The 13,220-nt window shown below is 44.0% G+C and overlaps 2 non-coding genes across 2 annotated transcripts; both read right to left on the bottom strand.

Annotated features, from left to right (window-relative positions):
• Positions 1 to 4,964: 4,964 nt before the first annotated feature.
• On the bottom strand, positions 4,965 to 5,037 carry trnat-ugu (transfer RNA threonine (anticodon UGU)). Its single transcript has one exon. It is a non-coding gene; the product is annotated as a tRNA-Thr (tRNA).
• A 4,238-nt stretch (positions 5,038 to 9,275) lies between these two features.
• On the bottom strand, positions 9,276 to 9,364 carry trnar-ucg (transfer RNA arginine (anticodon UCG)). Its single transcript is given in 2 exon segments — positions 9,276 to 9,311; positions 9,328 to 9,364. It is a non-coding gene; the product is annotated as a tRNA-Arg (tRNA).
• Positions 9,365 to 13,220: the final 3,856 nt, after the last annotated feature.

Here is a 13,220-nt window from a genome sequence, read left to right as displayed (position 1 = left end):
ATTATTCAAATGGAAATAGTTTGGAAAATGTTGATGTAGAAAGGAACCTGGTTGTCCTTGTCCACCAGTCAGTAAAAGCAAACATACAGGTGCAGCAAGCAGTTAGGAAGGCAAATGGTATGTTGGCCTTCATTACAAGAGGATTTGAGTACAGGAGCAAGGATGTCTTACTGCAGTTATAAAGGACCGTGGTGAGACCACACCTGCATTATTGTGGGCAGTTCTGGTCTCCTGACCTGAGTCACGATATACTTGCCATGGAGGCAGTGCAGCGAAGGTTCACCAGACTGATTCCTGGGAAGGCATGTTTGTGATATGAGCAGAGTTTGGGTCGACTCGGCCGTTATTCACTCGAGTTCAGAATGAGAGGGGATCTCATTGAAACATATAAAATTCTGACAGAGCTGGACGTACTGGATGCGGGAGGATATTTCCCCCGGTTGGGGATGTCCAGATCGAGGGGTCACAATCTCAGGATACCGGGTACGACATTTAGGACTGAGGTGATGAGAAATCTGTTCACTCAGTTAATGGTAAACCTGTGGAATTCTCTACCACAGAAGGCTGTGGAGGCCAAGTCACTGAATATATTTAAGAAAGAGCTTGATAGATTTCTAGGCACAAAAGGCACCAAGGGGTATGGGGAGAGAGCGGTAATATAGTACTGAAATAGAGGCTCAGCCATGATCATAATGAAAGGCGGAGCAGGCTCGAAGGGCCGAAAAGCCCACTCCTGCTCCTATTTTCTATGTTTCTATCGCATTTTAACAGCCTGCTCAACTTGTCCTGTCACCTTCAAATACCTGTATACGTACAACCTCAGGCCTCTCTGTTCCTGCACCCCTTTAAAATTTGACCATTTATTTTACATTGCCTCTCCTCGTTCTTCCAAACAAAATGAATCCCTTCACACTTCTCTGCGTTACATTTCATCTGCTACGTGTCTGCCCATTTCACCAGTCTGTCTATGTCCTCCTGGAGTCTGTTACTATCGTCGTCACTGTTTACTGTTGCAAATTCTTTACATTTAATAAAAGCAACCGTCCTATGAAATATCTCGTTCCACGGATATTCCCCACAATCAATTCTCCTGCATAAATTCAAATGTGATAAAGATGAAGATTATTATGGTTATTTTTATTATTCTCGTTATTGTTTATTATTTTCCCAATTTCCTTGCACAGTGTGCTTAATTTGTGAGGATGTATTTTGCGTGTTATTTACCAAATCTGCATTTCTGCCTGTCCCTTTGTCTGCGCATGCTGTATTCTCAACAGAACATTTCAGATACAAGGAGATTGGAATGTCGAAAGCAAACTCTTTCTCTAACATTGGGGAGTTGCTGTTTAGTGTTGGAGCTGAGCGCAGGATATGTAAGGATCTGCTGCCCCTCAATTTCTCTATCCATCCAGGAAACCGGGTACATTGAGGAATGGGTTGTAGATCGAGATCCGCTTTTACCACGGGCACTGCTTTTCCATGAAATCTGGAACTCTCCCTCCGAAAAGGCTGTGGTCACTGCATCAAATGAAAATAGCAGGACTGAGATCGAGAGATTTTTGTTGGTTCAGGTTATCAGAGGGTGTGGAGGAAAAGCGGGTCAATGGAGCTGAGGTACAGATTGTCGATGAAATAGCTCAATGATGGAACAGGGTCGAGGAGATGAATAGCTTCATTTGTTCCTATGTACAGATCAGCCAGGATCGAATTGAATGGCTGAACGGACTCGGGAGGCGGAATGGCCTCCTCCTGTGCTGCACCGAATATGATACTGCGATTTCCCCGCGCTCCGGGCTCCTGCACTTCGGGTGTTTCATGGGACAGTTTAGAGGCAGCTTGGCTCTGGATCTAACCCGTTCTGCACCTGCCCTGTGACTGTTTAATGGGAGAGTGTAGAGTGAGATTTACTCTATAATCCAACTCGTGCTGTACCTGCCCTGTGAGTGTTTGATGTTACAATATAGAGGCAGCTTTACTCTGTATTTAACTCGTGCTGAACCTGCCCTGGGTGAGTTTGACGGGTCAGTGTTGAGAGAGCTTTACTCCCCATGTCACCCCAGCTTCCCAGTTCTCACCATAGCAATCAACCCCAACTGCGTCCTTCTCCCCATGCCCCTCAAACCCACGTATCAAGCTTCTCACCATATCTCTCAACTCCCATCTCTCAGTCTGCTGTCGTAGCTCTGTAGCTCTGTTCAGATGTTTGGCTGATAAAAACGTGCCTTTCAAAACCCCACAGACAGTCTATGGGCAAGTACAAATCTACCGAACAGCTTCCCGTGTCAGTTCACCACTCAGCAAAATTAGCCTTCCTGCTTTTGTCTCTGTGACGCAATCGATAGCGCATTGACACTTCCTTGTGAGTAAATGAAGCGGTTTTAATGGTTGTGGGTTTCAATCCCACTGGCGTTGTATTTTAGATAACGGCTCCAGAGTAATGATGCTGAAGGGCGGGACCTTGTAATAAAAACCCAAGCTGTTCACTAATGTCCTTCATGGAAGGTAAACAGCCACCTCGACACTTCCTGTTTCAAGAACATAAGAAATAGGAGCTGGAGTCGGTCATACGGCCCCTCGAGCCTGCTCCGTCATTCAATCAGACCATGGCAGATCTTCGACTTCAACTCCACTTTCCCGCCTGATCCCCATATCCCTTGATTCGCCTAGAGTCCAAAAAATCTATCTATCTCAGCCTGGAATATATTCAATGACGCACCATCCACAGCACTCTGGGGTAAAGAATTCAAAATTTCACAAACCTCTGCGGGAACAAATTCCTCCTCGTCAAAGTCTTGAATGACCGACCCCTTGTCCTGCGACTACGCCCCTAGTTCTATTCTATCTAACCAGGGGGAACAATCTCTCAGCATTTACCCTGTCAAGACCCCTCATAATCTTATATGTTTCAGTGAGATCACCTCTCATTCTTCTAAACTTCAGGGAGTATAGGCCCATTCTACTCAACATCTCTTCAGAGGACAACCCTCTCATCCCAGGAATTAATCTACTGAACCTTTGTTGCACTGCCTCCAAGGCAAGTGTATCCTTCCTTAGATATGGAGACCAAAACTGTTCGCTGTACTTCAGGTGATGTCTCACCAAAGCCCTCACAACTGCAGTAAGACTTCCTTACTGTTGTACTCCAAATCCCTTGCAATAAAGGCCAACATGTCAGTTGCTTTCCTAATTGCCTGCTGTACCTGCATACTAACTTTTTCTTGAATGAGGACAGCCAAGTCCCTCTGAAGATCAACGTTTAATAGATTCTCACCATTGAAACAACATTATGTTCTTCTATCCTGACTGCCAAAGCGAATAACTTCACATTTCTCCACATGATACTCTATCTGCCACCTTCATGCCCACTCAATAAATCTTTCTATATCCCTTTGCAGACCCTTTGTGTCCTCCTCACAGCTTGCTTTGCCGCCGAGATTTGTATCGTCAGCAAACTTGGATACATTACATTCGGTCCCTTCATCTAATTCATGAATATAGATTGTAAATGGCAGAGGCCAAAGCACCAATCCCTGCGGCACCCCACTAATTACAGCCTGCCAACCTGAGAATGACCCGTTTATCATCACTCTCTGTTTTCTCTCCGTTAACCAATCTTGAAAAGCAAGGAGGTTATGATGAACCTTAAAAAACACTGGTTCAGCCACGCTGGAGTATTGTTACCAGTTCTGGGCACCGGACATTCGGACGGATGTGAAGGCCTTAGAGAGGGTGTAGAAGGGATTTACTGGAATGATTCCATGGACGAGGGACTTCAGTTCCGTGCATAGACGGGAGAAGATGGGGCTTCTCTCCCTCCAGCCAGAATTTTGAGACGACATTTGATGGAGGTATTCAAAATCATAAAGGGTATGGAGAGAGTAGATAGACAGAAAATGTTCCAATTGGCGGAGGCGTCATGAAGCAGGTGTCCTAGATTTAAGGTGATTGGTAAAAGAACCAAGGGCGATATGAGAAAAAATGTTTTACACAGCGTGTGGTTGTGACCTGGAATGAGCTGCCTGAGGTGGAGGCAGATCCAGTCGTTGCTTTCAAAAGGGCACTGGATAAGTACATGAAGGGAAAATAGTTGCAGAGCTACGAGGATAGGGCGGGGCGATGGGAATAGTTGGATTGCACTTGCAGAATGCCGGCACGGACTCGACGGGCCGAATGGCCTTCTTCCGTGCTGGAACGAGTCTATGATTCTATGATTCTAAGAGTGTTGTTGATAAGAACACACTGGAGAGCGATGGCACCGAATCTGCGCTTAATTAATTCCCTACAGTTTGAAACACTCCGTTTTTCTTATATTGAGAAGAATCTTGTTGCTGTAACTGCAAAAAAAACAAATTGAAATTTCACTTCCTGTTCGGTCTCGAGGGGATGAAAGTTTTGAAATTGTCGAATGTTTTCCGATTGAAGTGAAGTGAACCGTGCAAATCCGATAAACCGGCATGTCGGAATCCCCTAAGATTTACAATCCAGCTCTTCAATCCCTTCGCTTAAACAACTCTGGTTTAAGAATAAAAGTCGTTGACCAGAAGCGGTCCCGCGGTGTTGGTCTGTGTTTAATCTCCACCATGAATGTTTAGCTCTACCCTAGAATCAGTTTGTCCAACGTCCTCACAGAAAGATTCATTCCCTCCTGTCTACTTGATTGGGGAAAATACAGAATATCAGCGAACAGCTGAATTTTTATTCCGCAATTGATTGATATTATTTGATGGAAATATTATGGAGCAGGGGGCACTTTAACCTCACGGAGATGATTCGTTGCAATTGCAAACCTGTGGATGGGAATCTCTGGAACTAATTTAACTCGGCAGTCAACACAGAGAGAATGGGAAGCAAAAACCAAGGGATTCTGGAGGCTGCCATTGAGGAGAAGGATACATTCCTCTCGCTGCTCTCTGGAGCACAACGGGTGGGAAAATGGGAGCAAAGAAACAAACAACTTGAACTAAAGACACCGCTGGGATTTGAACCCAGGATCCCCTGTTTACAAGACAGGTGCTTTAACCACTCAGCCACGGCGCCCACATTTGTGCAAATGTTTCCCAACGTTATAGTACGGATACCTTTGTCAAGCGACTTTGTTCAGCCTTCCCCTTCAGTGCGTCTGCGCAATAACCTCTATCTTTTGTTCAAAGGTCTCAGCCTGTGAAACCATGGATATCAGTCATGACCATCTCTTCCTTATCCCCTGTCAGTACATCTTATATCTAGTCCTATTCATCCATTTTTTATTCCCACACTCTCTCCAGACTATCTGGTCTTACGCTATTGCATTTCTGATCTCTTCCCACGAAATGTTGGTGAGTCCTGTGTGTGATACACCCGGCCCTGACCTCCTTCTGTGGGTGACCTCCGACAACTACTGCACAATAATTTAACGTGTGTTTGTTTTACATTAGGAAATGTGTATTCGCGCTAGTCTACCCGGTGTACCTATTCTCACACAAACGACAATTTTGCTTCAGATCATTTAAATTTTAGAAAGTCTTACTGGATAAGATAAGTTGGACATTCAAAATTTGGTGAAGAGATGTTGACATTGTTTAATTTAAATAATTAGTGTACAACTCGATGATGCTTTACATCGGAATAGAAAGCGAGGTTGAATGAACAGGAACCGTCTGAAAGGATGGCTGATCGGCTGTGGGTGGCAGCGAACTTTTACATGGCTGCATGGTCAATTGCCAGCGTTTCGTTGAACTTCGGGTCTTATTTTCACTTTGAGGCTTTCACTGATTGATAAATGAGAAGTCCGGAGATCGAATCCCAGTTAAGTCCCACTACGCTTCCATTTTAAGTGAAAAATCACCAATTGGCTTCACAGATTTTTTCACAGCTGCTGACGGCAGGAGCGCCTTTTTCCAAGAAAGATGGCAGTGAAGGATAGAAGGAAGGAAGACGGGAGGGAGCAGAAATAAACACAACTGAAAAGGAACAAAAGACTGAGCCTGAGAGTGAGAAGGCAGGAGAGAAGCTGAGAGGCTGAAGTCTGTGACTTTTCTCAGTCACTTCTTGTTGCTTCATACTTTATTTGCCATCATTGTCCAATCGTAATTGGCTGCGGCGCGATTAATGGCGTCAATACAACGAATTGGCGATCGCCGTTGACGGCAACGGTGGGCTGAATGACGAAAATAACTTTTATCGTTTAATCGAGTCTTTCGGAGGAACGGCGCAAATGTCCCAGAAATTATAGGCAAATCACCCCATCCCGTATCTCACTTGCTGCAACATTCACCTATCGACAATGGCGCACGCCGTGAATGCATCATTGTGGCTGGAGGTCCCAGCATTTGCTGGATAATAATGATATTGAAATAATTCTGGTCCGACAAAAGTTAGACCTTGTTACCCTCCGGGTTCCAACAGCCTTCTCTGTCCCTGCTCCGTCCACTTGTCCCAGTTATTCACACAGAAAATGAGACCGGTCCAGTATTGCAACAACTTGGTGAAAGAGAAAGTCTGTCTACTTCACCCGGCGAGAACAAGCGTCGAACAGGGACCCAAACCAAATGGTAGCCGAGCACAGGCCTGGAGATCTCAGTGAATCAGCCTTCGGTGACATTAACCTCCCGATCAGGTCAACAAACACCAGGCAGTTGTTTCTATCTCTCTGCCTGGTGCTGAATCCAGATATAAACGGTGGTCTCTGGGGCAATTGGTGAAAGCAGAGGGAAACCGATAAGGGAGAAAACAATGTCGGCGACCGAGACAAGACCGGGATCCCGAGCCAAACTTGGATTGTATTCCCTTCGGTTTGAAAGGTTGATCTGATTGAGGTGTTTAAAATGATAAAACGATTTGGAAGAGTAGATACTGAGAAGCTATTTCCTCTGGTGGTGGGGGAGGGGCGGGGCATAAAATTAGTGCTCGGATTTTCACTGGTGAAATCAGGAAGCACTTTATTACGTTGGACATACAGACAACAACGTAGTTTCTTACCTCATTCGTTCTGCAAAGTCTTACTTGATAATGCAAGTCGCACATTGAAAACGATTTTGGTAAAGAAGGCCTGCTAGCGTCGGCTTGAAATAGATAGTGTACAACATGGACTTGGATGGACAGGGCAGAATTTCAAATTGTGCAGATGACACGAAACTGGACAATGTGATAAACAATTAAAAGGGTAGTAACAGACTTCAGGACGAAACAGACAGACTGATGAAATGGCCAGACACATGGCAGATGAAATTTAACGCAAAGTACTGCGAATTGATACATTTTGGCCTAAAGAATGAGGAGAGACAATATAAACTAAATGGTACAATTTTAAATCGGGTGCAGGAACATAGAGATCTGGGGATGTATGTAAACAAATCGTTGAAAGTGGCAGGACAGGTAGAGAAGGCTGTTAAATCAGCATATGGGATCCTTGGCTTCATAAATAAAGCCACAGAGTACAAAAGAAAGGAAGTTATGCTAAACCTGAATAAAACACCAGTTCAGCCTCAGCTGGAGTATTGTGTTCAGTTATGGGCACCACACTCGAGGAAGGATATCAAGGCTTCAGAGAAGGTGCAGGAGAGATTTACAAGAATGGTACCGGGGATGAGGGACTTCAGTTATGTGTAGAGATTGGAGAAGCTGAGGTTGTTCTCCTTAGAGCAGAGAATGTTAAGAAGAGATTTGACAGAGGTGTTCAAAATCATGAGCGATTTTAATTGTGCGTGTGAGAAGAAACTGTTTCCAGTGGCAGAAGGGTCGGTAACCAGAAGGCACAGGTTTAAGGTGATTGGCAAAGGAACCCAGATCAGGGCAGTCCTGAGGGATAACTGGCGGGAGGTTTCAGAAGAGACGATTAAATGAGAACCTGTCGGTGGATGTTAAAGATTACCCAGCGCTGTTGAAAGAAGCGCAGGGAATTCTCCCGCTGTCTTGACCAACATTCCTAACTCAGTAACACCACCAAAAACAGCTGAACACAAAGAACGAACTGATGGTCCAAGTTAAAGGGAGGAAACCAAAGCCCTCACGGCGTTCCACAGACACCCATCGGCCATCGGAACTCACACTTCGATGGGCTCCAATGTCCGATCATTGAGAAACACGTCCCTCCTCCGCTTGGCTCCGTCCTTTGTGGGAATAGGAATTCAAACGTTTCAGCGACTCACGAAGTGTCCCTGGAACAGAATGAACAGCATTCCCTGTGTCTCGGGGTTTCAGTGACGGATTCTTGCCTGTCTGTCACAGGGCTGATCAGAAATCGGTTCCTGATCCAAACAGTGTATCTTCTTTTAGAGACACCGAGAGAGTGCAGGAACAGAGAAGGAAGCAAACTGCGGACTGAATTCCAATTGCGCTCACGCGGTTATGAATACTAAAGGCACCGTGGAATAGGATCAACAAACGGATTGTTGGGGATTTAAATGTTCGGGATTTAAACCCTGGCTTTCTCCCATGTTCCCAAATACCGATCGAATAATCGGGAGATGGTGAAATGCAGGAGATGCAGGAGGGACCGAAGTCCTTCAATCTCTGCAGCAGTTACTGGGAACCGAGCCATGGGTGGGATTCGAGTTCAAAACGGGAGACTGTTAACAATGAGAGAGATCCTGCGCTCAAATCTGGTCCGGACCTCCCTCCAGATTTAATTTTTCACGATGAAGACCGGGTGGAGGAATTAAATTTAACAGCAAAAAATTACAGATTTGGTATAAATCTAACAACTGGACTGGTTCAAGATTGTGAAAAAGTTTTGAAATTAGATTTCTTCCTGATGGATAAAGTTAACCCTTTATGTTCCAGCTCCCTTATCAATTGCTATTCCCGTTAATCTTTCATTCGCTGTAAACCCCAGAGGCAGCAAGGAAGGACAGAAAGATCTATCTCCAATCCGTCCTCTCTCCTGGAACTTTATCCCATTACACAGGTGAATAACTCCAATTAACCCTCTCCTTTTAAACAAAATATAAACAATCCACCGGTGTCGGATCGATAATAATAGCATTCAAGCCCATTTCGATTGTACAAAACTTATGTCGGGCAGCATCATAAATTCAATACAATAACGACGCGGATGGGATTCGGACCCACGTGTCCAGAGCACAATGGATTAGCCGACCATTTCTGAATCCAAACAGTGGAAATAAAGTCACTTTTACACCATGCCCTGCCCGTGCACCCAGACTGACAATGTTGAATGTGCAGAGTCAACTTCTGTCAGCGAAGGAATTTCAGGATTTCCGTTCGATTCGGACAGTTGCTGTGAGAAACGGTGGGGGACAAAACAGTTCCGTCGCATGTCAGAACAAATGTAAAAACGACCGCGGCAGGATTCGAACCTACAATCGTCTGATAACATCGCGATTAATACCGAAGTCAGACGCCTTATCCATTAGGCCACGCGGCCGCTGCTGTAATGTTTCACCAAATGGTCTTAAACCCGGTGCAGGGGTGGTTCAGACTCTGCTTGTATCTTCCTCTGACTTTCCCTTTGTTGATGTTGTTCATTTATTGTTTTCTCTCTTTTCGCAAATTTCCTTACTGTTTCCGACTAATCAGGAAACTGAGAACTGAACTCCGGCTGGGTCTCCGAGAAACCTACAATCAGAATAAACAATGTTCAAATCTTTGATCAAAATGTTGAGCCTCCAAAGCGAATCGCTTTCGGACTCAGTGTGCAAAATAGAGAGAGGGGAAATAAAATAAAGGACAAATCTGGAAACAACAAATGTACACGGAGAACAACACCGAGTGGAGAATGTCAACAGAATTTACTATCCAAGTCCGACGGGCCGAGTGGCCTCATCCTGTCCTTTAAAATACGAACAACCCCCAATTCTGCTGGGTGAGATTATTATTTTCTGATTTTCTTTTTTTGGTAAATATAAACGTGGACGCGGTCCCGCACCACGGGGTTAACGGGTCAGATCCAGACCTGGCGCTCAGTGTTAATGTTAATATTGAGCACGGGATTCTATCCGTGTAACAATCAAATCGCGGGTTTCTTGCTATATATTCGACACATCACCTTGCTGTGTGTTTAATCAGGGCAGGGAATGTTTTGGTGGTTTAGTGATATTCATTTTGCAGGAAATTAGTAAACTCGCCTTGAAACATGAGTTTTCCAGTTTCTATATCGCTAAATGGAGTTGAGGTGCAGATCAGCGATGAGCTGCTGTGACTCCGCCGCGCCGGTTTAACCGGAATTAGTCGTTTCAGTGAAATGAAGTGAACCGCCTCAATCCGGTTTATTTCTTTATTTATAACATTGTTCATTTTGAGTGACAGATTGATCGAAAATTCGTTGAGAGTTCAGTTGTCAGATTTCTGATCAGTTGGAATCTGAAGAAGATAAAAAATAAGGAAAGAAAATCATTACAAAGGTCAAAACTCGAATTGATACAATCACCTTGTCTTCACCTTTACGGGCAATCAGCCCTCCCTGCTACCTCGTTCAATATTCATCTCTCCACTAGCGTCATTACAATACATTATCTGGTCATTGTCACATTGCTGTGTTTGGGATCTTGCTATGCGAAAATTGGCTGCCTCGTTTCCTACATGTCAGCAGTGACTACACTACCAAAAGTGCTTCATTGTCTGTAAAGCGCTTTGGGACGTCCTGGGGTGTGAAGGGCGCGATCAAAAAGCATTCGTTCTTTCGGTGGCCCCATGTGCCAGGTCCCATATCAGAATCCTGTCGACCAGCTCACGCAGGAAAAGTTCGGCGGAATTTGCGCAGGTGGCCCAGTTATGATACCGTGTTTTCACTGCTGTGTACTTCATACAAAACAGCTGAGAAGCCAATAATATTAAAGAGAACTAATCAAAGTCTAAAAACAATTATTAAAGTCCTGCGCAGAGTGTGAATTTCAAAGATTCGATGATACTGAGGGTGGAACTCCCGATTCGTGTATGGTTTTCATTTAAAATGTTTATATATTTATTTGAATTGATTTCATACCGAAATCGTAAACAGTCTATTCCGATCCTTGTTTAGCCGAATCAGTATTTACAACCTTATTACACGAGCTGAATAATCTGGTCCAAAACCAGTCATAAAAATACACCAGACGACTTCAAATGTACACCCTGTGATGAGGACAATATTGCAGCCGAAGGACACATTGAAACGGTGAACGTCTCAGACTTTAAAATCTAACCGCTAAGTCAATTAATTTTCTGTTTACGGCCCTGGGTGGGCTTAGAATCACAAACTTTTCAGTTAATAGCCGAACGAGTTGATTGATTGCGCCACAAAGACGTTGAAATATTTGCGACGCTAAACCATGAATTGACCGAGAAAATGAAGCGACCGCAGTAACAGTGGTCTGCAATGATTCACCATCTTTTTGAAAATACCAAAATTAACTGACATTTCTTTTGCTCTGCCTTTCGTTTAGTGACTTTGCATTACGTTGTTTCTGTGCAAATGGAATAACATTTTAGATTTGAAGTTTTGCGTTTGTCCGACATTGATCCCGAGGATCTGGCGTGGCCGGTGAAGAAGTCCATGATTGAACCCCAATGACCAACACTGACCCCTATCTACACTCAATATCAGTGGTCAACGGCTCATCCCCCAATGACCAACACTGACTCCTCTCGACACTGAATATCAGTGGTCAGCGGCTGATCTCCCAATGACCAAGACTGACCCCTCTCTACACTGAATATCAGTGGTCAACGGCTGATCACGCAATGATCAACACTGACCCCTCTCGAAACTGAATATCAGTGGTCAGTGGCTGATCTCCCAATGACCAAGACTGACCCCTCTCTACACTGATTATCAGTTGTCAGTGGCTGATCTCCCAATGACCAAGACTGACCCCTCTCTACACTGAATATCAGTGGTTAGCGGCTGGTTTCGAAATGAACAACACTGACCTTTCTGCACTGAATATCAGTGTTCAGCGGCTGATTCGCCAATGACCAACACTGGCCCCTCTTTACACTGAATGTCAGTGGTCAGCGGCTGATCCCTGCAGTTTGACTTCTGAACCCGTGTCATGGGATTAGAAAGTATTTGTGGATTTGAATTAATGGCTCAGAGGAGCACTGACACCTCCCGAAGGTTTTATATAAACTACCTACTGTTCCCTTCAATGATGCAGTCTGTCCCAGGAATAAGAATTGGGGGAAACTCACAAACCTGCGTTTCTTATCAAGTTTGTTTAATTTGAGTCTTTCTCCTGACTCGAAAGCCCGGAAACAATTTAGACAACGTGCCCCAAAGCTGGGTGATTCTTACATTCACACTGACACTTTGATAAGTTTCACAAAGGTAAGTTTGATTTATTTTTGCCTGTTCAAAACATAATTAAGATAGAATTCATTTTCTATGAACCGATTGGGAGCGTGCTATAACTTTATATAAATACCCTGTCTATTTGTTTGGCTTTTTAATATATTGCCGTTTCATCAGGAGGGACTGGTAGAAATGGGCGGGTGTAAAACAGTTGCGACCCATTAAGAACGCGTTTTCACCCAGTTTGTGAACTGACCGTGACAGAATCAATCTTGCAAATTTCTGATAACATCATGATTCACACCGGAGTCATAAGCTTTGTCCATTAGATTGCATGACCACTGACCTATCCGTTCAGAAACTGATTTTAAATCTGGAGCCGAGATGATTAAAGACTCTGGTTTTATCTGTCCCTTGCTTTCACTCTGTTGATATCGTTCATTTACTTTTTCTTTCTTTTATAAAATTGGAGCTTCAGCTTTTGCGTTATCAGAAAACTGGCAACTAAATTCACGCTTTGTCTCTCATTAAGCTTTAATTAAAATAAACAATGTTCAAATCTTGATCTAAATGTTTAGACCTCAAACCGTACCTCTTTCACACACTGAGTTCGTAAAATAGAGAGAAAGGAAATAAAATTAAAGACAAATTGATCTAATAAAACTCTACACTGAGAACAACAGAGTGGAGAGAATTTACTGTCCAAGCTCAGCGGGCCGATTAGCCGATTCCTGTCCTGTAAAATGCGAACGTTCTCTAATTCTGATTTTCATTTTTTGGTAAATATAAACGCGGAGTGGGTCACGTCACCTCGGGCTAATGGGTTCCAACCAGATCAGGCGCTCAGTGTTAACATCCGTATTCTCGCTGTTTAAAAATAAAATCGCGGGGTTCTTGCTATATACTCGACACATGTTCTGTAATATGTGTTTCATTTCGACAGGAAATGTGTCGCGGGTTTAGTAATATTCAATTTGCAGGAAATTAATTAAAGAGGAAAGAAATGTTTTGG

The sequence above is a fragment of the Heptranchias perlo genome, unplaced genomic scaffold, assembly GCF_035084215.1.
Source record: "Heptranchias perlo isolate sHepPer1 unplaced genomic scaffold, sHepPer1.hap1 HAP1_SCAFFOLD_44, whole genome shotgun sequence".
NCBI classification, from domain to species: Eukaryota; Metazoa; Chordata; class Chondrichthyes; order Hexanchiformes; family Hexanchidae; genus Heptranchias; species Heptranchias perlo.
The sequence above is the reverse complement of the archived record's forward strand: the minus strand, read 5'-3'. Positions and strand labels throughout refer to the sequence as shown.